This window comes from Mus musculus, chromosome 12 (assembly GCF_000001635.26).
Source record: "Mus musculus strain C57BL/6J chromosome 12, GRCm38.p6 C57BL/6J".
Classification (NCBI taxonomy): domain Eukaryota; kingdom Metazoa; phylum Chordata; class Mammalia; order Rodentia; family Muridae; genus Mus; species Mus musculus.
In genome coordinates this window covers 102443609-102468597 of record NC_000078.6, presented here as the reverse complement: position 1 = coordinate 102468597, position 24989 = coordinate 102443609, and the positions used below count along the sequence as shown (strand labels likewise).

The following is a 24989-nucleotide window of genomic DNA, read 5'->3' as shown; positions in this document are numbered from 1 at the left end:
GAACGCCAGGGCCAAAAAGTGGGAGTGGGTGGGAGGGTATGGGGGACTTTTTGGGATAGCATTGGAAATGTAAATGAGAAAAATACCTAATTTTAAAAAAACTGGGAAAGGGGATAACATTTGAAATGTAAACAAAAAAAATATCCAATTAAAAAAAAAATACAAGGGCTGGAGAGGTGGCTCAGTGGTTAAGAGCACTGGCTGCTTGCTCTTCCAGAGGTCCTGAGGTCAATGGCTCACAACCAACTGTAATGGGATGGGATCTGGTGCCCTCTCCTGGTGTGCCTGAGGGCAGCTACAGTGTACTCATATAAATGAAATAAATCTTTAAAAGAAAAAAAGAATACAATTTAAAGGGATGGGGTGAAGAACTCGGGAAGGGGGGACCAGTAAGGGGGGCAACATTTGGAATGTAAATACATAAAATAGTATAAGAAAAAAAATAAAAGAATACAATTTTTTAAAAAGAACCTGCTTTCAAGTGACAGAGATGGATTTTGCCTAAACTAATGAATCAACAATAGTTCAGAGCCTTTTGTAAACCAAGAGAAACAGGGAGAAGTATCCCGAGGTAGGAAAATAAGTCAGTTTGTGAGGGTTCCTTGTAGAAAAGATAACTTGAACTGAGACTATTATTCAATAGTGCTATAGTTATATTTTGCATACAGCTCACAGACTTTTTGAAATGGGTTTTTAAAAAGAAAATCTGTGTTCAATAATTCACTGAAGGCTACATCTACTGGGTAAACAGGACCAGGCTAATTTCGCCAACTGAAAAGCCTATGGTAAATTCTCAAGTAAGTGCGTTTGGGCATTGAGGAAACTAAGACTCAGAGATGTTAAATAATCTGGTTCCAATATTATCTGTCCTTAAAAGGGAGGTGTCCATCTCACTCCAAAGTCTGTGCCCCTAGACTCAAATTTTTATTGTCTCTGCATTGAATATGGGGAATAACTACAAGCCATTTTCTTCCTATTAAGTCAGGTTTAATCCAACTCAGTAGTGAGACTAACTCCCAGCAGAAGCCGAAAATCACTGTTGCTGTGATCTTAGAGCCCTTCTTAAGTGGAGAACAGTTTCAGGATCCTTGAGCGGCTCCATTCTCACAATGCCGTAAGGAGTGTCTTGCTCTTATTGTGTGGTAACTGGCATTGCAGTTCTCAACTAATTCTAACTAAGCTGTTCTTCCTGTTAAGGGCTATTTATCATCAGTGGTTGCTAGGTGACTGTCCTACATCCCAAGATGGAGATATCCTTTCCAGCTCCACTGATGACAGTTTGATCATATGATCTACCATTCACTGCTGGAATGTAGACAGGCCTAACTATATACAAGCCTAAACGTTCAGAGTTAGGCAATGGTGTGTTTCCTCCAGTTCTTTTTCTTCTTGAGAGAGAGCAGCTCCAAGCTAGGGTTATTCTGCTAGACTGAGTCCTGAAAGGAAGAAAATGAAGCAGTAAATAGTCCACATCTAACATGTGGTCAGTTAGAAATAGTTCTTTGCAGTTACGGGCTAGTGAGATTTAAGACTGGCTTTTCCACAGCCTAACTAATGAAACCTAATACATCACCCTATTTTACAGATAAAGCACAAAATGCAGTAAGGTGTAAATGCAAACAAGTTATTTTTCTCTTGCTGTAAGAAGTTGAGACAGAATCAAATCTTCCTCAATGAAAATATTGGCCGTGGACAGGCTGCCAAAAAGTATTTTGAGGACTGGGGCTGTAGCTCAGATGATAGTGTGCTTGAGTTATAGGTATGAAGCACTGAGTTTGATCACAAACACTGCATAATTTGGGCCTGATGGTGTATGCCTATAATCCTACCACTTGGGAGATTGAGGACAAAGGATAAGAAATCATAGACATGTTCAGCTACGTGACAAGTTCAAGGCCAGCCTGGGATACACGAGACTGTAACCTGTCAGCTGAAACAAACACTTTCCTCCCAAGTTGCCTTTGGTTGTGGTGTTTACCACAGCAACAGAACCCCTCAAATGGATACAGGTCATGAAACGTTGAGCAAAATAAACTCTTCCCTTGAGTTGCTTCTTGTCAGCTATTTGATCACAGCAAGGGACAGAGAAGTTAATAAAGATGTCCCCATCTAAAAGGAGAGAGTGATGGAGAGGAAAATATCACAGAAAATAATAGTCCCAAACTCCCCAAGTTTGATGAAAACATTAATATGTATATCCAAGAAACCCAGTCATCTCTGAAGAAAATAAATACAGAATTCCACTTGTGTACATGAAAGATGGAGAAAAAAATTATAAAGGTGAGGCTGGAGAAATTGCTTAGTGGTTAAGAGCACTGGTTATTCTTCCAAAGGGTGCAGGTTCAATTCCCAGCACCTACATGACAGCTCATAACAGTAACTACAGGCTTAGGGGATCTGATGCCTTCTTCTGGCATCTAAGGCACCAGGAACACATGGGTTGTGTTGTAGGGACATGCATATTGGCAAAGTACTCATACACATAAAAACCAATTAATTGTAAAAAAGAAAATATTAAAAGTGAAAGTGACTCATTGCCTAGGGGAGAGGAAAGATGAGTGCTGACTTCTGATCAGACATGGTGGGCTACAGCAGTGGGATAATGTATGTGAACACTGAAGGGCAGAAAGACATAGTCCAAAATTTGATTTCTAGAGGTGGTGGTGGCACATGCCTTTAATCCCAGCACTCAGGAAGCAGAGGCAGGTGGATCTCTGTGAGTTCTGGGCCAGCCTGGTCTATAGAGTGAATTCAGGACAGAGAAACCCTGTCTCAAAAAAAAAAACAAAAGAAGAAGAAAAAGAAGAAGAAGAAGAAGAAGAAGAAGAAGAAGAAGAAGAAGAAGAAGGAGGAGGAGGAGGAGAAGGAGGAGGAGGAGGAAAGAAAGAAAGAAAGAAAGAAAGAAAGAAAGAAAGAAAGAGAGAGAGAGAAAGGAAGGAAGGAAGGAAGGAAGGAAGGAAGAAAGAAAGAAAGAGAGAGAGAGAGAAAGGAAGGAAGGAAGGAAGGAAGGAAGGAAGAAAGAAAGAAAGAAAGAAAGACCCATATAAATAGTAACAAGAATGTCCTTCAAAAATGGTGTCCAGAGCTAACAAGATGGTTCAGTGGCTAAAGAACACTTGTTGCCAATCTTAGAAACCTGCATTAAATCTTCAGGAGCCACAAAGGTGGAGGGAAAGAACCAACTCATAAAAGTTGTCCCCTTACCTTGAGTGCAATAACATGCATGTGATCACACACACATACACATACACACATACACACACACACACATGCATGTTGTCTATCAATCCTATCTCTTAAGAAATGTTGGATCTTGCTGGGCAGTGGTGACACATGCCTTTAATTCTAGCTCTTGAAAGGCAAAGGCTAATGAGTTCAAGGCCAGCCTTGAACTACAGAGTGAGTTTCAGGACAGCCAAGGCTACACGGAGAGACCCCGTGTCAGCTATGCCCCCTTTTCGGTCCACTTGCCATGATATGGCAAAATATGAAAACTAAAAATTCTAAGTCTTCTACAGATAAACCGAAAGGAGCATCTTTCTGTGATCTTGAGGTTGACAAAGCACCTTTATCCAGGTTAAGACAAAATTAAAAAGAATAAAAAACAACGAACTCCAAAAGAATTATAACTTGGACCTTAAAAAACATAGATTATTTATTTATTTGTTTGTTTGTTTTAATGTGCAATGTGTGTAACTGAGAGTGTATGTCTGTTTACCACATGTGTGCACGTGCCCACAGAGGCCAGAAGAGGGTGCTGTATCCATTAGAACTAACTAGAGTTAAGGATGCTTGTGAGCCGTTTTGATGTGCGTGTTGGAACCAAACCTCTGTCTCTGTCTTAGGTAGACCATATATCTAGAAGTGAGCTCAATCAGGACTATATAGAGATTTCTGGCTGTTAGAAAAAAACCCCCAGCATTTCTCAGGAACCTGTGAAACCTGTTCCCATCTTCCAGGAAGGAATCTTTCTCCTTACTTCTAGATACCTGTGGCATCAATCAGCATACAGAAGCCCATGCTGGCCTCCAGACTCCCCCCGGTATCACTAGTACCTGTGATACAGCTCAAAAGACCACAGGAGCATCCTGTCCTTCCCTCCACCCAGCTTCTCATTCTTCCTGTAATCTGTGTGACTTGTTCACATTTCTTTATTTCTGCTCTGACTCTTGCTATTCTCTCTCTCTCTCTTTCTCTCTCTCTCCCCTCCCTCTCCCCATGTTATGCCCTCCCTCTCACTCTCTTACCCCCATCCTTGCTGCCCTCTTGCTCTATTCCTATCTATTGCTGACTCCCTTTGTCCACACTTCCCTCCTGCTCTCTCGCTTTCTTAGCTCTGACCATGTCCAGTCTGCTTTCTTTTCTCTCTGCTTCCGATGCCTCTGGATATTTTCTCTCTTAATCACCGTAAGACCTCCTAATAAGGGAGCAGTCATGAGGGCAGTTTCCTTGCTACACCCCTTCATGTACACTCTAGGAACAGCAAGTGCTCTGACCCACTGAACCATCTCTTTTGCCCTAAAGTTGAACTTTTAAAACTTAAGGATTAAATAATTGATTTGGGGACATGGCCTCACTGTATATTCCTGCTATGCAGACCAAGCCGGCCTTGAATTCACCAACGATGACCTGCCTAGTAAGAGCTCAGATGGAAGGCAAAAATAAGATGAATGAAAGAAAAGCCAACTATCAGGAGGAACTTGTCATGGTGTGTACATCTGAGATGCCACGTGTGCCAGTCAATAATTGAAAACAGGAACCATCTGAGAGACTAGGAGTTCGACAGACTCCTGGTAGGCAGACAAATGGAGAGAGGGACCATGGCCAGGTAATAAAGGTGGAAATCTCAAAGATGCTCAGCTTCTTCCTCAACCTTGAGACTTGAGACAAAGCCCAGCAACCTTTGTCTCCACTTACAGGCTCCCCACTGATAGACAGTCTCAAGGAGTTCAAGACTAGAACAGGACATGTCACACCACAGTTCTGGGCCAATCAACATAGTTTTCTTCAAACTGACCAACCCTAAATTGAGGGGGGGAAACTCTACAGAGGCTTGGTTAAGAGCACTGACTGCTCTTCCAGAGGTCCTGAGTTCAATTCCCAGCAACCACACGGAGGCTCACAACCATCTGTATTGGGGGTCTAATGCCCTCTTCTGGTGTGTCTGAAGACAGTGACAGTGTACCCACATACATGAAATAAATAAATAAATCTAAAAAAAAAAAGCCCCTAGAATAGAGTGGCCTTTTCAGCTCCCAAGCTTCCTGTCTGTTTTGCAAAGGGTCTTTTGCTCTGTGTGTGTTCTTCATGTGCCTGTCTCCTTACCCCCAGTAAATACCCCAAAGGAAGATTGTACCACATTTTTATGGGTTGGGAAAGAGAAGCAAGGGCCATGAGGTGGGCAGTTGCTTGGTCAATCATATTTTGACTCAAGGGGTTAAGGAAGGAAGTTATCCTTGGTGACTGGGTCTTATCCAGGTCACTTGATTTCAGGGTCCTTGAGTCAGCTTTTGGAGTCACGTCCCCTCTGGGACTCTGACCCGGAATCTAGAGTGATAAAAGAACAAAGGAACGCAATCAACTGACCCAGGAGACCTGGGATTCAGACGGATAAGGGAACAAAGGAATGGGCCACCCCATGGCCCTTGCTTCGCTTTCCCATCCCATAAAAATGTGGTACAATCTCCCTTTGGGAATTTTGTTCAGATCCCGAACTGACTGTCTCCTTGCACGGACAGAAAATAAAACTTTAATTTTTAAGCTTCTGGTGAGTTTTCTTGGCTTCTATCCTGAACCCAAAAATATTATATAGGATAAATGAATGTTTTAAAAAGGAAAGATATTTACTGGGGGGAAGGAGACAGACACATGCAGAAGACACACAGAGCAAAAGACCCTTAGCAAAGCAGACGGGAAGCTTGGGAACTGAAAAGGCCACTCTCTTCTAAGGGCACCTAATCGATTGAGACTTGTGTGTCTTGGTTTAGGTAACAGAATAACAGCGTCTTCCCTCTCACCATCCTTTGCTGGTTAACAGACAAGCATGAGCCATCTGAGGAAGCAGGACAGGAGTTGGTTTGCGGGGCCTGAGAACGTGAACTCAGCTTTGATCCTGCCAGCCAGGTGGACCTTGTTCCTTGAGATGGCTGAACTCAGGCAACTACCTCCTAACATCATGAATGTTCTGTCTTCACACTCCCCAGAAGAGGGCATCGGGGGCATCGGATCCCATTACAGATGGTTGCGGGTGCTGGGTATTGAACTCAGGACCTCTGGAAGGGCAGTCAGTGCTCTTACCCCCTGAGCCACCTCTCCAGCCCCACAAATAGCTTTTATAAACCTCTGATTCTGTCTGCAGTGTGTGAGATTTCTCTCTTGCTACCTGATGTGCTTCAGGTTTTCTCTGCTTTTTAATTTTTTTAACAGGCAGGGAAAATGAAACAGGCCAGGACCCCTAGAGCATACCAAGTCCTCCCAACGAGAACTGACTAATGTCTTAAATCAGCACTTCAAAGAGAAAACATCCAATCTGTCAAAAGCACATGTGAAAGTATGTAAAATTATTAGACATCAGAGATGTGAAAATTTAAAATTCCAGAAAAAAAAAAGCTTTAGCATCCTGCAGGGTCACTAGAGCGATGGCCAAAAGCAGGAATACCAAGTCCCGTGGAAGTAAAACTGTCACAGGTCTGCTCCGTGACTCCACAGAGGTCAGAGGGAGCACTTGCCCCTCAGCTCCATCTCTCTGAATCTCCACAGCCCTTATTAGTCATCCTCTTCCACTCTGTCCCTGGAGGCTCTCGGTTACTCTCACTTTTGAGAGTCCTGTGTGCTTACAGTTTGGTTCTGTAGTTCTACTTCCTTGGTCTACCTAATGTCAAAAAATTAAAATTGAAGGAGCTGGGGAGACAGGTCAGCAGTTAAGAGCACTTTCTGCTCTTCCAAAGGACCAGAGTTCAGTTCCCAGCACCCACACTGGACAACTCACAACTACCTATAATTCCAGCTCCAGGGGATCAGGTACCTTCTTCTAGCCTCTGTGGACATGGACACACACACACACACACACACACACACACACACGTACGTATGCACATGCACATTCATACACGCACAAATAAAAATAATGCTTTTAAAAAATGAAATTGATTTCTTTGTGCATTTTTAGCTTCCAACAGCAGAGGGCACTGGGTACTTAAAAAAATCTGTGCCTTCCATCTGGCTTGCCAGGTAAAATAGGCATTTCTCCATTCTCTTGTTCACAGACCACAGAGTATATGTCTACAAAAGACTTTTTTTTTTTTTTTTTTTGTTTCCTGGCAAGTATGGACGTGCCTCCAAATGTGACGGTGATTCTGCTGTTTCTCTGGAAGCTAAACTGCCCTGAGAGATGAGTGCTTCTGCCACTGAGCCCCTGAGGAAAACTCTTAGACGTGCTCTGGCATTGTTTGTTTGTGTCTCTGATTTGTGTGCTGGAGATTTAATCCCCAGTGCAACAATGTTGAGATTTGGGTGGGACCTTTAAGAAACCATTAGGTATCTATATCTGTAATCATATAGCTTGGAGAGCTGAAGCGAGAGGATTAGGAGCTCAAGAACAGCCTGGGTTAGGTAGGAGAGGCCCTATCTCAAAACAAAAGTAAGTAATTAGGTCATGGGGAAGAACTAATGGGTTAGTGTTTTGTTTTTGTTTTTGTTTTTGTTTTTAACGGTAGGAATGGGCTAGTTATTGCTAGAGTCAGTTTCTTAGAAAAATAAGTTTGGCCCTTGTGATAGCTTGGCAGCAATACTTGGTGGTCAACTTGACTATATCTGGAATGAATTACGGTCCAGAAATGGAGAGCACACCTGTGACCTGGATCTTGAGGCGGGAAGACACAATCTTTTGATCCAGGTCTTAAGGTGGGATGACCTATGCTCTTAATCCAGATCAACGCAGACCTTTAAGTCAGATCTGAGCCTCACCTTTGATCTGGACCATACCTTTTGCTGGAGACCTACATAAGGACAATGGAAAAAAGAAGGGTTTGTTCTTTGCCTGTTTGCACACACTTTGCCAGCACATCTGTTGAAACCTACTTCTTCAGGATTCCAGCTTATACAGACGGCCAGCTGAGACACCCAGCCTCCTGGGCTGAGCAGCTACTAGATTCTTAGACTTCCCATTCACAGCTGCCCACTGTGGGGTTAGTTGGACTGCAGACTGTAAGCGATTCCCATGAATTCACTTTATGTGTATAGATTCATTCTATAAATTGTGTGACTCTAGAGAACCCTGACTCATACAGCTCTCTCCTCTTGAACACATTTTTAGACTTCTGCCTGGTTGCCTCATTCACATTCCTCGAGCCTCCTTTGTGATACTTACCCCTTGATCAAAGCTGTCGCTTTGCTTGTCTCTCTCAGCCACTTACTCAGACTTTGAACTCTGGTAGCCCGGGAGCACACCTTCAATCCCAGCACTTGGAAGGTAGAGGCTGGTGGAGGTCTACAGAGTGAGTCCCAGGACACCCAGGGCAAAACAAAAAAGAAAGGAAGAAGGAAAAAGAAAAAAATCAGTTCTTCAATTCTATAATACGGATCCAAGACTGTCTACTTAGAAAGTTAAAAGCTTCATTTGGCTCATGGGTTGGAGGTTCTGATCTTGACCAGCTGGTTCTGTAGCCTTGGGCCTGTATTGAGGCAGCCATGGGGGCGTAATTAATGGAGTAGATCCACTTAAACCATTGGTGGAGCAGAAGCAAAAGGACGAGGCCAGAGTGCCGTAATCTCTGAAGACATACCCAGAAGGACTCACAGATCTCCTGACAGGCCCCCTGCTTCCTGAACATTCCACAGCCTTCCAGCCATATGGGGGACCAAGCTTTAACACATGGGCCTTTGGCAGTAATTAAAGTCTAAGCTATAGGAATGTCCTTATCTTCTAGAGATATATATTGTGATATTTGCTTATTGAAATATTGATGTCTGATGTATTAGTTCTCTACTCATCCACAATCAGCCTTCAAAACACACTGCCTTGCCAGACAGTGGTGGCACACATCTTTGATCCCAGCACTTGGGAGGCAGAAACAAGCAGGTCTCTGTGAGTTTGAGGCCAGCCTGATCTACAGAGTGAGTTCCAAGACGGTCAGGGCTACACAGAGAAACCCTGTCTCAAAACAAAACAAAACAAAACAAAACAAAACAAACAAAAATCAGCACTGCCTTACCACAACTGTAAATACTATCAGTGTCCACAGTTTTCATGGGTCAGGAGGCTGCCTAGCCTTCTGGTCTCCAGCTATTCAGTCCTTCTGATATGGATCTCAGACTGGGATGCCTGTCTCATCCCAGTGTGACAGGACACGATAGTGCAGAGGTTCCTCCATCTTGTACGCTCGTTGGGGTTATTTCAGGTTTAGGTAGAATTTGATCTCCTTAATGGAGAATCCCATGGAAAATTACCTAACTCTGTTCTAGGAACCCAAGGTCAGCATGCCTCAACTAACTTACCTTACCTGCTTATGCAGAAGTCCCTCCAGCTTATCTTATCTTCCATTAAACTGCTTCCACTAAGAAGCCCCGAGATGCCAGGACACGCATTCCAGACCTTAGAATAATAACCCTGAGTGTCAGAACCCTTGGTTTTGAAGGCAAGGAATGTCAGAGTGTGGTCCTAGTTGGCTGGAATAAAGACTTTCAGTTGGCTATAGATTGTATCTGGCAGGTCATTTCTGGTGGGCACCGTAACTGTACCATTATTTCAAGGGGCAGAAGCTCACAATACACATCATCACTTTTAGGTTCTTCAAGAACAGTTCCTGGGCTGGAGAGAAGATGGCTCAGCGGTTAAGAGCACAGTTTGCTCTTCCAGAGGTCCTGAGTTCAATTCTCAGCAACCACCTGGGAGCTCACACCCATCTGCAATGGGATTCAATGCCCTCTTCTGTTGTGTATGAAGACAGCTACATTCTATCTATATACATAAAATAAATCTTAAAAAACAAAAACAAAAGAACAGTTCCTCAGTATAAAAATCCGAGAACCAAAAGGACTGGTTGGTTATGTGGGAAGGGGAAATGGCTTGGTGGGTGAAGTGTCTCATCCACAAGCTTGAGGCTCAAAAATCAATGCCTCGGAAGCCACATTAAAAAGCTGTGTGCGGTGATTTATTCCTGTACTCGGAGTGGGGACACAGAGACAGGAGGAGCCCTAAAGCTCAATGGCCAGCCAGTCTAGACAAATCAGCAAGGTCCAGACTCGGGGAGAGACCATATCTCTAAAAACACATGGTGGAAAGATTAATTGAAGGAGACAATGTCTGTCTCTGCTCTCCACATATGTACACACCTGTATGCACACCTTTATGCACACCCACCTTTAAGAAAAGGTGGACTGTCTTCCCTGCCCCTACACATAGTGGTGGAGCAGGAATCCAATCTTTGGTCTAGATCTTCCTAGTCTAACACAGGATGCGGGAGGTGTACGAAGGGGGACAACTACACGAGGGAAGCTTTGCTCCAAGGCAGTGTTCTGAGTCCAGTGAGACTCATATTGTCGGTGTTTGTTGGTACTCTGGGACGAGGGACTGAGGTGCATACTTTACATCTCAAAGCAGACCTGGTCTCCAGGTTCTCCCAGCATCCTTTAGTCCCTACCTGGCATACCCTGCCCCCAAGCCTGAACTTTCCAGCCCAGGGACTGACTGGTCTGCCCTTCCCTCAAAGGTTCTCCCCTATATAATCCAGACATTTTGGTCTCCCTCTCTCTCTTCTCTCTTCTCTCTTCTCTCTCAGAATGCATGCCCTTTCTCTCTGAGGCAGAAACAGCCTGGCTTTAGTGCTGGAAGGGTTTCTTAGGTTGGTTCTTTTCTTTTCTTTTCTTTTCTTTTCTTTTCTTTTCTTTTTTCTTTTCTTTTCTGTTTGTTTGTTTTGTTATGTTTTTGCCTAGGGAACTGTGGAAATTCAAAGATTTATTTATTTATTTATTTATTTATTTATTTATTTATTTATATAATCGGGAATGCATATGAAAGTCTGCATGTGGGGGTACCCACATCAGCCATTTTGAATTCAATCTCCTTAGAACTGGAGTCAAAGACAGTTATGAGCCAGCCACCTGATGTGGGTGCTAAGAATTGAACTCTGGTCCTCTGAAAGAGCAGCACACAGTATTAACCATTGGCTGTCTCTACAACACCTGCCCTCCCCAAAGATTTCATTTCATGGCATCCTACTCCTTCGGAGTTATAAAGAAGACAGGAAAAATGAAGGAGCCCTGAGAAGGGAAAAGCACCTCTCCCTTAAGAATCTAGCAGAGAGCCTGGCGGTGGTGGCGGCGCATGCCTTTAATCCCAGTACTTGGGAGGCAGAGGTAGGCGGATTTCTGAGTTCGAGGCCAGCCTGGTCTGTAAAGTGAGTTCCAGGACAGCCTGGGCTATACAGAGAAACCCTGTCTCGAAAAAAACCAAAAAAAAAAAAAAAAAAAAAAAAAAGAATCTAGCAGAGAGAAACTTCAGTGGGACTGATAAAAATCAAAGTGGCCTACAGAGACATTGTTTAACTTCCCGGCAGACATCTCAGGCACGGATGTTGAAAACATCAAGCTGTGTTTGTAAAAGGCCTAGTATGAGATGAATATGTGTGAGTTTAGAATTCAGCTCACCAGCCGGTCCTTAGCTGCTGACATCTCACAAATGATTCACAAAGGAAATCTGTTGAGATAAGAGAAACAAATTTATACTTTTGTACTTAATTTCTAAACTTTAATTAATCCTTGAACCTTGTTGCAAATTACTTTAGGGGCAATGCAACGTTCAAAAACACAGAAATGTGTGTGTGTGTGTGTGTGTGTGTGTGTGTGTGTGTGACTGTGAAGACACCCAAAGGCACTCCCTCTCTCCTGCCAGAGCAGAAGTGTACTCTTATCTCGAAGTAATCATCTCTGTTCTCTTTTTTTTAGTTGTTGTTTTGTTTCTCTGTGTAACCCAGACTGTCTGGGAACTTGTAGACCAGGCTGGCCTCAAACTCAGATCCACTTCCCTCTGCCTCCTGAGTACTGGGATAAAAAGTGTGTGCCACCACCACGCAGCTAACTCTTTCACTCTGACTTGCACTGAAATTCTCTTTTTCTACTGAGGCAGGACTTCAGGCATCCCAGGTCAGTCTTCAGCTGATTCTGTAACCAAAGATGACTTCGAATTTCTAGTTCTCTCTCCTCCACCTCCCAAGCTGAGATAACTGGTCTACCTTACTATCCCTGGCTCTATGGAGATACAGAGCCACCATGCCAGTTCTGTGTTACAAGGGTTAGGCAAAGGCTACTACTGGCTGTGTGAGTCTGACCCAATGGGGCTCTGCCACACATGCCAGTGTGACAGAGGGGTACACAGTGGGAAAACTCAGAGAATGGAGATTTAATCAGCAAGACCACTTTGGGGAGAGGAAAAGAGGTCCCATGACCACGCACTTCCACATCCAGAGGTACTGATAGATACTTTAAGTTTAGAGGGGAAATTAGTTCCTGATGGGATTTGTATAATTAAGCATTCTTGGTTAAGGTTCAGTCCTTATCTCAGTTTTAGGGTAGTTTGTACTGTCATTGCTTAAAGGGAGTAATTCAGTTACTATAATGTGGATGCTCTTCACTGCCCCCCACCTCTGGGGCGGGGTCAGGGGGGAGGGTCCCCAGCAGCAGAGATAATTGTTCCTTCCCTGTTAGGCTTGCAGATGCTGAGGGTGTAGTTTCACTCAGTTCTCACTCCAGGGTAACTGGAGGAGAGAGTGACTCAGGAGTCAGAAGAGCCAAGAAGGGCAAAGTAGAATCAGTTAAACCAGGGACTTCACCAATGGTTCTCAACCGGTGGATCGTGACCCCCCTGGGGAGGGTCACATATCAGATACCCTGCATATCAGATATTCACATTGTAACCCACAACGGTAGCAAAATTACAGTTATGAAGTAGCAACGAAATAACTTTATGGCTGGGGTCACCACAGCGTGAGGAACTGTATTAAAGGGTCGTAGCACCAGAAAAGTTGAGAACCATTGGACTACATCATCCATCACTCCCATTACTATACACTGCCTGCTCTCCGTTCTAGATGTCTCAAACCCTGGGGCACACGGCTGAGGTGCCTAGTTAACATATCAAATCGAGCCATGTTCCAATGTAGAAGCAGTTTCCCAGATTTTTTAAAAATAGTTTTACAGAACAAAGAAAGTCATGAATCAAGGTAAGTTCAAAACAGGTTGGTTGGTATATCAGAGAGGCCAGTATGAGATGGGAGTAGCTGTTCTATATACTAGAGAGCAGGTACAACAAGATGGGGTAGCTGTTCTACAGGCCTGAGATGCTATCTAGTGACATCCTTAGCTCTTGGGTCAGCAGAAGCTAGTGTTCTACTAATTAATAGCTTTTAAAGAGTAAGTATTATTATTATCATCGTTATCATCATCGTCACGAGATATTAGTTCAGATGCAGAGTGGGGCAAGGCTTGGCCTGGCTGTTCCAGAAGCTAAAACTAGCTCCAGATAAAGCAATTAGTCTCTGAACTTACAAAGTTCCAATCTCTCCACAGTGCTGAAATTCCAATTTGCAGACATAAAAACTCCTTCCAAGAGTTTTTGTTCACAGCCAGACATAGCTTCTTTTCAGGAATTTTCATTCCCAAACCTCTGGCCTCTGCCCACACATAACACAAACGTGATACACACAATAATTGAGCAGTCAAAAAGTTGCAGAAGGTTATACATGGCCTAAATATATATAAACCTGGCAGTGATGGTCCATGCCTTTAATTTCAGCACTTGGGAGATAGAGGCAGGTAGATCTAGATTGAAGCCAGGCTAGTCTACAGAGTGAGTTCCAGGATAGCCAAGGTTACCCAGGGAAACCCTGTCTTCAAACAACAACAAAACATATATTAAAAGAATCAGTGGTGGCTGGAGAGATGGCTCAGAAGTTAAGAGCACCAACTCCTCTTCCAAAGGTCCTGAGTTCAATTCCCAGCAACCACATGGTGGCTCACAGCCATATGTAATGGGATTTGGTGCCCTCTTCTGATATGTCTGAAGACAGCTTCAGTGTACCCATATAAAAAAATAAATACATCCAAAAAAATTTAAAAAAAAGAATTAACAAATAGTACGTAAATTATATAGCTATACAAATACATATTAGGAATATAAAATTTATAGAAAAATAAATAGTACGTCATGATAGTAGTTATTTTCAGGTGAAGGAAGCAGGGATAAAGAGAGTTGTAGATAGCCAGGCAGTGGTGGCTTGTGGCTTTAATCCCAGCACATTGGAGGCAGAGGCAGGTGGATTTCTGAGTTCAAGGCCACACTGGTCTACAGAGTGAGTTCCAGGACAGCCAGGGCTACACAGAGAAACCCTGTCTCGAAAAACCAAAAAAAAAAAAAAAAAAAAAAAGTTGTAGATATGATAAGTATATCCTTTTTTCTTGAAACAGGGTCTCATTATGTAGCTCTGGCTGGTCTGGAACTCACTAAGTAGACCTGTAGACCAGGCTATCCTTGAGCTCACAGAGATCGCTCTGCCTCCAGAGTGATGATATTAAAAGTATTTGCCACCCCATCCGGCCAGCTGTATAACAGTTTCTCTCTGACATGTTTATCTGACTTTGTCTTAAGCTATTCCCATTAAAGTGGAGTAAAAACTAAAGTCAAATGTCACACTGGTTATTGTGAACTCTTAGGGATTTCTCTTGTATTTGCATTTAAAAAAGGAATTGAAAGCATTATTTCTAAGTTGTCCCACACAAATTTGGTCACATGAGTTCAGTGAGTCACGACAAACTCCTCCTGGGGCCCTGTACTTTGTTCTGTGTTTGTTCCAGCAGAGCATGTATGCCAGGAGGTAACGGGAAACCCGGAAACAGCAGCCGTAACCTTGTGATTAGCTCGTGTGTGGGAAACCATAAAGAGGCAGGTGGCCAGCAGACATAGCAGTGAATTAGAGTGACGTGTAGGACCATTGCAAAATAGAGGCAGATTGTCAGATTAGTTGATTTTTAAGGGTTGGAAACAAATAGGATACAGCCTTATGACCAATACAACTGATGGTGGATGGATAGATGTTGGTTATTATAAAGCCTTTTTATTATTTCTCTCTCTGCGTGTGTGTCTGTGTGTGTGCGCACACGCACACATGTGCATGCATACTCTGCTGTGTACTAGATAGTTTTATCTCAACCAGATACAATCTAAAGTCCCCTGAGAGGAGGGAACCTCAATCAAGAAAACATCTACATAAGATCAGGCTATAGGTAAGCATGTAAGGTGGTCTCTTAATTAGTGATTGATGCAGGAAGACCCAGCCCATTGTGGGTGGCGCCATCCCTGGGCTGGTGGTCCTGGGCTCTATAGGAAAGCAAGCTGAACGAGCAAGCCATAGGGAGCAAGCCAGCAAGCACCACTCCTCCAAGGCCTCTGCATCAGCTCCTATCTCCAGGTTCCTGCCCTGTTTGAGTTCCTGCCCTGTTTGAGTTCCTGTCCTGACTTCCTACAATGATGAACAGAGATATAAAAGTGTAAGCCAAAGAAACCCTATCTTCCCAAATTGATTTTTGGTTATGGTGTTTCATCTTAGCAATAGAAACCCTGAGACTCGTGTGTGTGTGTGTGTGTGTGTGTGTGTGTGTGTGTGTGTAGGTTGGAGGACAGTCTCAGTGTCAACCTCAGGAATGCAATCCTCAGCCTCCTCCTTTGAGATAAGGCCTCTCGTTTGTCTGGAGTTCACCAGTACAGCTAAATAGACTGGCCAGTGGGCCCCAGGATTCCATCAGTGTCCTTCCTCAGAGCTGGTCATGCCTATCCCAGACATGTCTAGAGTTTTTTTTTTTTTTAAGATTTATTTATTATAAGTGCACTGTACTGTCTTCAGACACTCCAGAGGAGGGTGACAGATCTCGTTATGGATGGTTGTCAGCCACCATGTGGTTGCTGGGATTTGAACTCAGGACCTTCAGAAGAGAAGTAAGTGCTCTTAACTGCTGAGCCATCTCTCCAGCCCAATGTCTAGAGTTTTTATGAGAGTTCTAGATATCAAACTTAGGTCTTTGTGCTAGCAAAGTCTATGTTCATTCATCTGTGGACAGAGAAATGGAGAAAGAAATGTTTACTTTGTCTCATGGTTTTAGAGGGTTTCAGTCCACAGTCACTGAGTTCTGTGTTTTTAGGGCAGAAAGCCACTCATGGCTGCCAAGAAGTGGTAGGTAGAAGAGAAAAGAGGAGAGAAGAGAAAAGAGAGGTATAGGGTCGAGAGTAAAGAGAGTCTGTGGTCTTATTTTGAAACATTTCACAATAACAAATGATTTCTTAAAAAAAAATAAAAACAAAACCCCAAGGCCTACTCACACTGTTGTACCCAAAGTTTCAGGCAATATAGTAGAAGAAAATGTTTCAAATTGAAGCAAACAATCCTAGTATTGTCGTACTATCTGAAAGAAGATCTTTTAGAGAATGTAAAAAGGGGCTTTTATCTTTTCCTTTCCTTTCCTTTCCTTTTCCTTTTCCTTTCTCTTTCTTTCTTTCTTTCTTTCTTTCTTTCTTTCTTTCTTTCTTTCTTTCTTTCTTTCTTTCTTTCTTTCATCAACAGGAGCAGTTGCTCTGAAGGGAGATTACAGTAAATTTAGATGTAGGGGCTCCAGGCTTGAATGACAGAAGGAAGGTGAGGACCCCATGGATGTTTGTTACCATAAAGCCTTCTTACAGGGTACCTTGAATCTGCCTACACAGGCTGTTTAGTTTTCTTGTTGATTCAGGTCTCACTTACATGAACCCAAGTCTGCTTCTGAGACTTTTGCTGAGCACAGTGCTCTGCCAGATAGCTTCTGCTTCCTGTTTTGAGTTTTTATTTCCTCAGGAGTGATTTGCCTCTTAAACAAAAGCTTGCTCTAGAAGAAAGAAGAAAAAAGAGGAACTCGGCACTCCCGTTAACTATTTTTATTTTTGAGCTAACGCTATGGTGTGTGTGTTTGACTGAACACCACAAACCAGTCTTACGGCTGTGCATTTCAGAGGCCGTTGGGGAAGTCGGGGTTCCAGTATAACAATGGAAAGCAATAGGGGAATCTCACCAGCCCTTTTCAAGCTCATTAAAGGGCTGCAAACGGATGTACAGCAAGACATCATATTGGCAGTAGTTCTTTGGTTTAGTAAAAAAAAATCTAAATTTGAAAAAGTTCAATTTTGGAGAAGGAAGCAACAGAAAAGGGAGCCTACTGATAACGAACTCTTTCCACAAGTCAGGGTGTGGCAGCTCAGATTCAGCCCAGCCTCTCAGCCTCTCTTTCTCCTACCCTGAGATGTCTTGGCTGTGAACCAGCTGCTCACTGGGCCTTTGCTGCTTGAGCCCAGGTAGCCTTCAAGGCCTCAATTCATGGGTTGGGAAAAAAATCAAGGTCCTGGCTATTGACAGGGTTTCTCTGTGTAGCCCTGGCTGTCCTGGAACTCACTCTGTAGACCAAGCTAGCTTCAAACTCAGAAACCTACCTGCCTCTGCCTCTCAAGTGCTGGGATTAAAGGCACGTGCCACCACGCCCGGCTGGTCCTGGGCTATTCATAGACAAAGGTATTCCAGCTGTAAAATTTTACAGCGAAAAGCCAGAAACAGAGTTTTGGACTGGGAATGTGGCTGTGTTGGTAGAGCCTTTCTTGCCTGCACACTTAACTAAGCGTGGAGGTGCAGGGCCTGGGAGATAGAGCAGGGGGATCGGAAAGCTCAAGGTCATTTCTTTTCGGCTATTTAGCAAATACGAGGCCCCTTTAGGCTACATCAGAACAGTCCAGGGCCAGAGGGTTAGTTCTTCTAGAAAAGTTGCCAGCTGTTGAATCGAGAGGGCTCCTTGGGTCAGCTCCTTGTTTGACATTCAGCCAGCATGCTGTAAGCATTCGGGGTGTTCTGCAGAACAGAATGGAAGCACAGCCCAGGAATGTCACTGCGGACGGACTAAGCAGTGCTTCTGAGCCAGACGTAGTTTCGGGAAGCAGAAAAATCTGTCTAGAACAGCAGAGCAATCCTGCCTTCCTCATCCGGAGCTGGGAGAAAGTGCTCTCAAAAGAGCACTCTCGATCCTCTCGGGAGGAAGGAGACTGTCTTCAAACATTTCAGCTCAGGCTCCAGGGGATATGGGTGGAAGCATCTGCCCATTTGAATGTGCTGATGGGAGGGAGGTGACTTGTAAAAGCTGAGATGGATTGATAGGACTACGTGAGATAGGGTTAGAACAAATGCTGGCATGTCCCCATGCTCCACACTGTTTTAGGCTTCATCCAATAGGCATGAGAACATTTAATCCTCGCAACAGAGGGAGAGGGAGGTATTATCATTAGCCCCATTTCTCAGCCAGGGAAGCTGAGGCACAGGAAGATAATCAACACTTTCATGATGGCCAACAATAAGCAGTAGAGCTGGCCTTAACCTCCTATTCCTGAATTTGTGTAGCCTAACTAACTTCCCTATGCGGGTCTGGTATAAGATTCAGAGTGGTAGTTTTCTGTGGCTGTTTGGGTGCCAAACACATAAAAAGATGCAAGCAAGAAGATCTGAGTTTGATCTCCAGCACCCGTGTAAAAGGCCAGGTAGGTATGATGAGGTGTGTTCAGAGCCCCAGCTTTGAGGAGGTGGAAAGAGATGGCTATCTGTCAGCCAAGATCCAGTGAAAGACTCTGTCTTAAAAAATAAAATAGTGAAGCTGAGCAGTGGTGGCACGTCTTTGATCTCAGTACTTGGGAAACAGTGACAGGTAGATCTCTGTGAGTTTGGTCAGTTTGGTCTACAGAGCGAGTTCCAGGCCAGCCAGGGCAACACAGAGAAACCCTGTCTTGGAAAAACACAAAGTAAGAAATAAGATGGAAAACAATTAAGGAAGACACCCATTGCCAGCCCCTGGTCTCCACATGCAAGAACACATTAGTGCACATGTACTAGAGTATAAAATGCATATACATGAACATGTAAACGTGTAAACAGACAGATTCATGCTCACATAGAAGAAGAAAAGCAAAGAAATCATCAGTCTTCATGACATGGGGAAGGAGCTATGATTGAGTTTGAACCCACAGGGCCTTCTGAGGAGTTGATGCAATTTAACCTTTGAGCCAGGTAGTGAGTAGATGGGGTGACCATGCATGCTGATAGACATGTATAGTTTACGTGGGTTTTGAAAGAGCATCACCCTGAATAGCACTGGGTGAACTCGAACTCAGAATCCTTCATCCTCAGCTGACAGTAGAGGCATACATCACCGTGCTCTAGCTACTAGCCGATGTTTAAATCACAGCTCTCATCTTAAAGAGCGTAAGAGATAGCTCGCTCTGGAGCCATTTTGAATGACCATGGTCTGGGAACATAGGTTTAGGTTACGCTAAATCTACCTTCCAAGGCAGAAGCAGCTTCACAGGGTTTTTACAGTTTTACAGAAAAAGAAAATCATAAGTCAAGGCAAGTTTAAATACATTGGTGTGTACACTGGAGAGATACCTAGGAGGAAACGGAGAGAGAGATTCTGTAGGCCTACGATGCTATCTGATGCTATCCAGGCTTAGCTCTTGGATCAGCAGAAGCTGGTGTTTGCTAAGTTAATAGCTTTTAAGAGTTATCATCATCATCATCATCATCATCACCACCACCACCATCATCATCACCATCACCACCACCACCACCACCATCATCATCATCATCATTATAACAAAGTGTTAGTTCAGATATAGAGTAGAGCAAGGCATGGCTGTTCCAGAAGCTAAAACTGATCCAAGATAAAGTAATTATTAGCCTCTGAACCTGTAGAATCCCAATCCCTCTTCTGTGCTGAAATTCCAGTTGGTCCATCAGTCTCTGCAGACACAGGCTCCTCACGGGAGTTTTTGTTCATAGCCAGACACAATTTTCATTCCCATAACAATCATACGGTATACTTTTTCTGTGTTCTTTTTATATTCTACAGCACGTACTAACGCATAAACAGACCTTGGGAATTTGGAGTCAAGAGCCTCTCAAAAAGGGGAAACCATTCAAGGATGAGTCCCAGGCAGGATGAACTCGGTACATTGGATTTCAGTTAAGAAGCCAATTTGGCTGGAATAGGTGGAAGCCAGGGGACAGGAAGTGGTAAGAGGAAGCCAGGAAGGTAGGTCACAGGGACCACAGAAAGCTGTGGCCTGGGCAGAGAAGTGATCTGTAAAGTTTGGATATTGAAAATTGTGATTCTAGGGCTGGAGAGGTGGCTTCTCAGATAAAGATGCCTGCAGTCAAGACTGGTGACCTGACTTAGACCCGGAGGACCCACAGGGAAGAAGGAGAGAACCAATTCCTTCGAGTTGTCCCCTGATGGTCACATACCTGGCGTAGCACCTATACACAGAGAAATAAGTAAGTGTAATTAAGACGTTTTAAAAGTGTGACTCTGAGGTAGAATGTCTGCCTAGCACACACAAGACCTTAGTGATGCAAACGTTAACAAATGAACAAACTCTCTGACCACTGCGTTGGATTTGAAGATGGCAGTGAGGTTTGCTTACGAAGGGCTATCAGGGATGAATGAAGAAGAAACAATTACTAAGGACAATTACTAAGCAGCTCAGATGAGTCTGCATCTCCCAGTAATGTTAAAAAGTTAATTTCTGTTTCCACCTGGTAGGCAAGCATGTCTAATAGGCAAACACTGGGACCAGGGATGATGATAAGGATTCTTCTTTCTTCTCCTTTCTTCTCCTTTCTTCTCCTTCTCCTTCTCCTTCTCCTCCTCCTCCTCCTCCTCCTCCCCCTCCTCCTCCTCCCCCCCCTCCTCCTTCTCCTCCTCCCCCTCCCCCTCCCCCTCCTCCTCCTCCTTCTTCTAATTTTTGATACAAGGTCTCTCTGTAGCCCTGCCCTGGGACTCACAATGTAGACCAGACTAGCCTAAGAGAGATCTGCTTGCCTCTGCCTCCGGAACGCTGCAATTAAAGGCGTGTACTACTATATTGGTCTTTGACCTTAACATTTAAAGTAAGTTGTTTCTCTTACCTGCAAAATGGAGTGAGAATCCACAATAGCTACTGTTTCTCTTTGGTCACAGTTTGGGACCTTCCTTGGAAGCTTCGGGAAAGAGCCACCTCTAAATTCCCTTACCCGCGTTCTCGCGACCGGCCAGGAAAGAGCGCAACAAACCGGAATCTTCTGCGGCAAAACTTTATTGCTTACATCTTCAGGAGCAAGAGTGCAAGAGAGCAAGAGCTCTATTGCTTACATCTTTAGGAGCCAGAGCGCAAGAGCTTTATTGCTTACATCTTTAGGAGCAAGAAGCAAGAGCCAGAGCAAGAGAGCAAAGGGAGCAAGAGAGAGAAAAGGAACAAGAACAAGAAAGCAAGAGCAAGAGAGAGAAAAAGCAAGAACAAGAGAGAGAGAGAAAGAACAAGAAAGCAAGAGAGGAGAGAGAGAAAAAGAATGGCAAAACCCCGTCCCTTTTAAGGAGAATTATCCTCCGCCTAGGACGTATTACTCCCTGATTGGCTGCAGCCCATCGGCTCAGTTGTCATCACGAGAAAGGCAGAACACGTGGCGGGAAAACTGCCCCTGCACGTGTGCAGATTATGTTTACCACTTAGAACACAGCTGTCAGCGCCATCTTGTAATGGCAAATGTGAGGGCGGCTCCCAACACTTACCTGCAAAATGGAGTGAGAATCCACAATAGCTACTGTTTCTCTTTGGTCACAGTTTGGGACCTTCCTTGGAAGCTTCGGGAAAGAGCCACCTCTAAATTCCCTTCGAGTTGTTGACTGATGTCCCCATTTCCATGCTAGTGGTGTTAGGGAACTCTCCTAGCTCCTCAAGCCTGTCTGCATATCTGTGGCAGTCCCTTGACCCGCAAGGCGACAGCAGACCTCTCTGCCACTGGCCACTAAAATCTCTCCACCTGTCAGGTGTTCATTGTCCTGCTGATCCCCCTTGGCCACTGAACACAATGGCAGCAGCCTGGCTCATTATGATCAGAGATTCTCACCTAAGTAAGAGCTTTTGGAGGGCCCCAGAATACAGTCTATCACTGAGGTAAGGAAATGCTTCATCACTGACAGAAGAGACCCACCTTTCCAACAGACATTACGACTGGGCTGAATCCCCAGCCTTATGACACAAAATTTTCACTTTTCACTTAGATTTTTTTGAAACAAAGTCTCATAGGCCAGGTTGGCCTTTATTACTGATCCTCCTGCCTCCATTTCCTAAGGACCTGGATTATAGGCATAGGAAGCTATGCTTGTCTGTCTAATTCAATTAATAATATTTTTACTAAGCATCTTAGAAAATAAATAGTTGGGCCCTAGCTATCAAGCAATTTAAAGTTTGTCTATCAGCCAGAAAACCAACAAATTTATTCTCCCTGTCTATCTTCCTTCCCCATTTTCTTTTCTTCCCTCCCTCCCTCCCTCCTTCCCTCCCCCTTTCCTCCTTTTTCCCTCCATCCTTCCTTCCCTCCCTCCCCTCCCTCGCTCTCCCTCCCTCCTTCCTTCCTTCCTTCCTTCCTTCCTTCCTTCCTTCCTGTACTGGGGATCAAACTCAGGGCTTCATTCAAGGCAAGCATGTTTCCAGCTTTCTATATCTCCAGTCCCTCCCTCCCTTCTTTTTACATTTTTTTAAATTTAAATTATTTTTTAAAGACAGGACCTTGTTCTGGGTTGTTCTGGAACTCAACCCAGGTTGTTCCTCAAACGTGTGGTAATTTGCCTCATTCCTAGAGCTGGCATTACAGATATTCTCCACCAATTTAGATGCTCAGGTGGTAAAATTAGGTAGGAGTCTAGATCAAGAAGAAGGGCTTCTAGGTTGTTTTAAGTCAACTGGCTTAAAACAGATGCTCTGAGGAAGGGTTACCCTCATGACCATAGAAACCAGCTGCATGACTGGAAGGGGAAGGACATTTTGGGAACTAACTGCTGCAGACACAAAAGCTGGTGCTGGGCCAGTTGTGAAATGCAGGAAATGAGGTCACAAGGAGAGCCTGGGGTCAGAGGATCGTAGGGTGTTTTTCGGGGAGAGATGTGAATGGTTTTGTGACGGGGATTATGACATTAAGTTTTGATGGTAGCAGAAGCATGCAGTGTTACCAATGCCAGTAGCACACATTTAAAATTGGTATAATGGGGGAGGGGAGAGAGTCTGGAGAGACGCATAGCAGTTAAGAGAGCTTGCTGTTCTTCCAAGAGAGGCTGAGTTCAGTTCCAGCACTCACACAGGGCAGCTCACAACTCCCTTTTTATGAGGCTCAACGCCCTCCTCTGGCTTCCTTGGACACCTTTACACACCTACATACACATATTTTAAAAATCAAAATGGAAAAAGGGGGAGCGGTTAAATGGAAATTTTTTAATGTTATATAATCAGCACAATTCTAAAAAATAAAAAGAAAAGGTAAGTGGTATGTGATCAGAATAGTGATAACAGGAATTGGGAGCAAGAAGAGAAAATACAGGGGCTGGACAGATAGCTCAGTGGTCAGGAGCACTGGCTTCTCTTCCAAAGGACCCAGGTTCAATTCCCAGTACTCATACAACAGCTCACAATTGTCTCTGACTCTAGTTCCAGGGGATCCAACACCGTTATACCAACATGCAGGCAGACAAAACACCAATGCACATTAAACAAAAATAAATAAAATTAGACTCATGCCTGCCTGATCTACATAGTGAGTTCCCAGGACAGCTAGAGCTGCATGGTGAGGCCCTGTCTCAAAAAATAGAAATAGGGCTGGTGAGATGGCTCAGTGGGTAAGAGCACCCGACTGCTCTTCCGAAGGTCCGGAGTTCAAATCCCAGCAACCACATGGTGGCTCACAACCATCCGTAAAGAGATCTGACTCCCTCTTCTGGAGTGTCTGAAGACAGCTACAGTGTACTTACATATAATCAATAAATAAATCTTTTTTAAAAAATAGAAATGGGGCTGGTGAGATGGCTCAACGGGTAAGAGCACTAAATGCTCTTCTGAAGGTCCTGAGTTCAAATCCCAGCAACCACATGGTGGCTCACAACCATCTGCAATGAAATCTAATGCCTTCTTCTGGTGTGTCAGAAGACAGCTACAGTGTACTTATGTATTATAATAATAATAAATAAATCTTTGGGCTGGAGCGAGCAGGGACTGAGCGAGCAGAGATGACCAAAGTGAGGGAGGCTAACTAGAGCAAGAAGAGGTCCTAAAAAAAAATTCAATAAAATAAAATAAAAATAAATAAAACCAGGAGAAACCACTATTGAGTTTCCAGAGTGCCCTTGGGTGTGGGTCAGGCTCAGTTTCATGGTTCAGAATGTGCTCACTTTGTGAGTTCATTGAGTTACACATTACAATTCTGTGTGTTTTCTCGTTTCTTTTTTGAGATAGGGTTTCTCTGTGTAGTCCTGGCTGTCCTGGAACTCACTTTGTAGACCAGGTTGGCCTCAAACTCAGAAATCCACCTGCTTCTGCCTCCCAAGTGCTGGGATTAAAGGCGTGTGCCACCATGCCCGGCTTACACACACACACATTTCTAATAATAATAATAATAATAATAATAATAATAAAGAGAGAGAGAGAGAGAGAGTAGATGCCAGCTGAGTCTAGTTAGTGCCTGTATGCACATGGGTATGGGGTTGCTTGGGCAACCTATCAGGGGCTCTAACCCTGAGGGAAAATGCCTTAGCGACTAGCAGACTAGTCAAGAAAACAGGTTATCTTGGCCTGTGGTTTGACTTCTGGCGAAAGCCTTGTGCTATCTTGGGGCACAGGGGAAGGGAAGAAGAGCTCATGTGGTAGAGATGAAGCAAGAGAGAGCCGAGGAAGTCAAATCCTTGTGATGGATATGTTCTCGGGATTACTAACCTCCTCCAAGAACCAACTCACTCCCACAGGAAGAGCACACACTCCCGTACTGCAGGTCCTATAGCCTACACATCTCTCAAAGGCCCCACGGCTTTCGCATTACTGCATTGGGAATTGTGGTGCAGCACAAGGCCTTTGAGGGTCA

At 44.1% G+C, this 24989-nt stretch overlaps 1 long non-coding RNA gene across 3 annotated transcripts; it reads right to left on the bottom strand.

The window, feature by feature from the left end:
• Nucleotides 1-721: 721 nt before the first annotated feature.
• Gm30198 lies at nt 722-21270 on the bottom strand. Of its 3 annotated transcripts, XR_381855.3 has the most exons (4): nt 21015-21168; nt 11647-11695; nt 8369-8488; nt 722-1436 (listed from the first exon to the last, which is right to left on the bottom strand). It is a non-coding gene; the product is annotated as a predicted gene, 30198 (long non-coding RNA). The 3 variants fall into 3 exon arrangements; XR_381856.1 differs by lacking the exon at nt 11647-11695 and having other exon boundaries at nt 21015-21270; XR_872944.1 differs by lacking the exons at nt 11647-11695; nt 21015-21168 and adding an exon at nt 16785-16865.
• Between the last annotated feature and the right edge of the window lie 3719 nt (nt 21271-24989).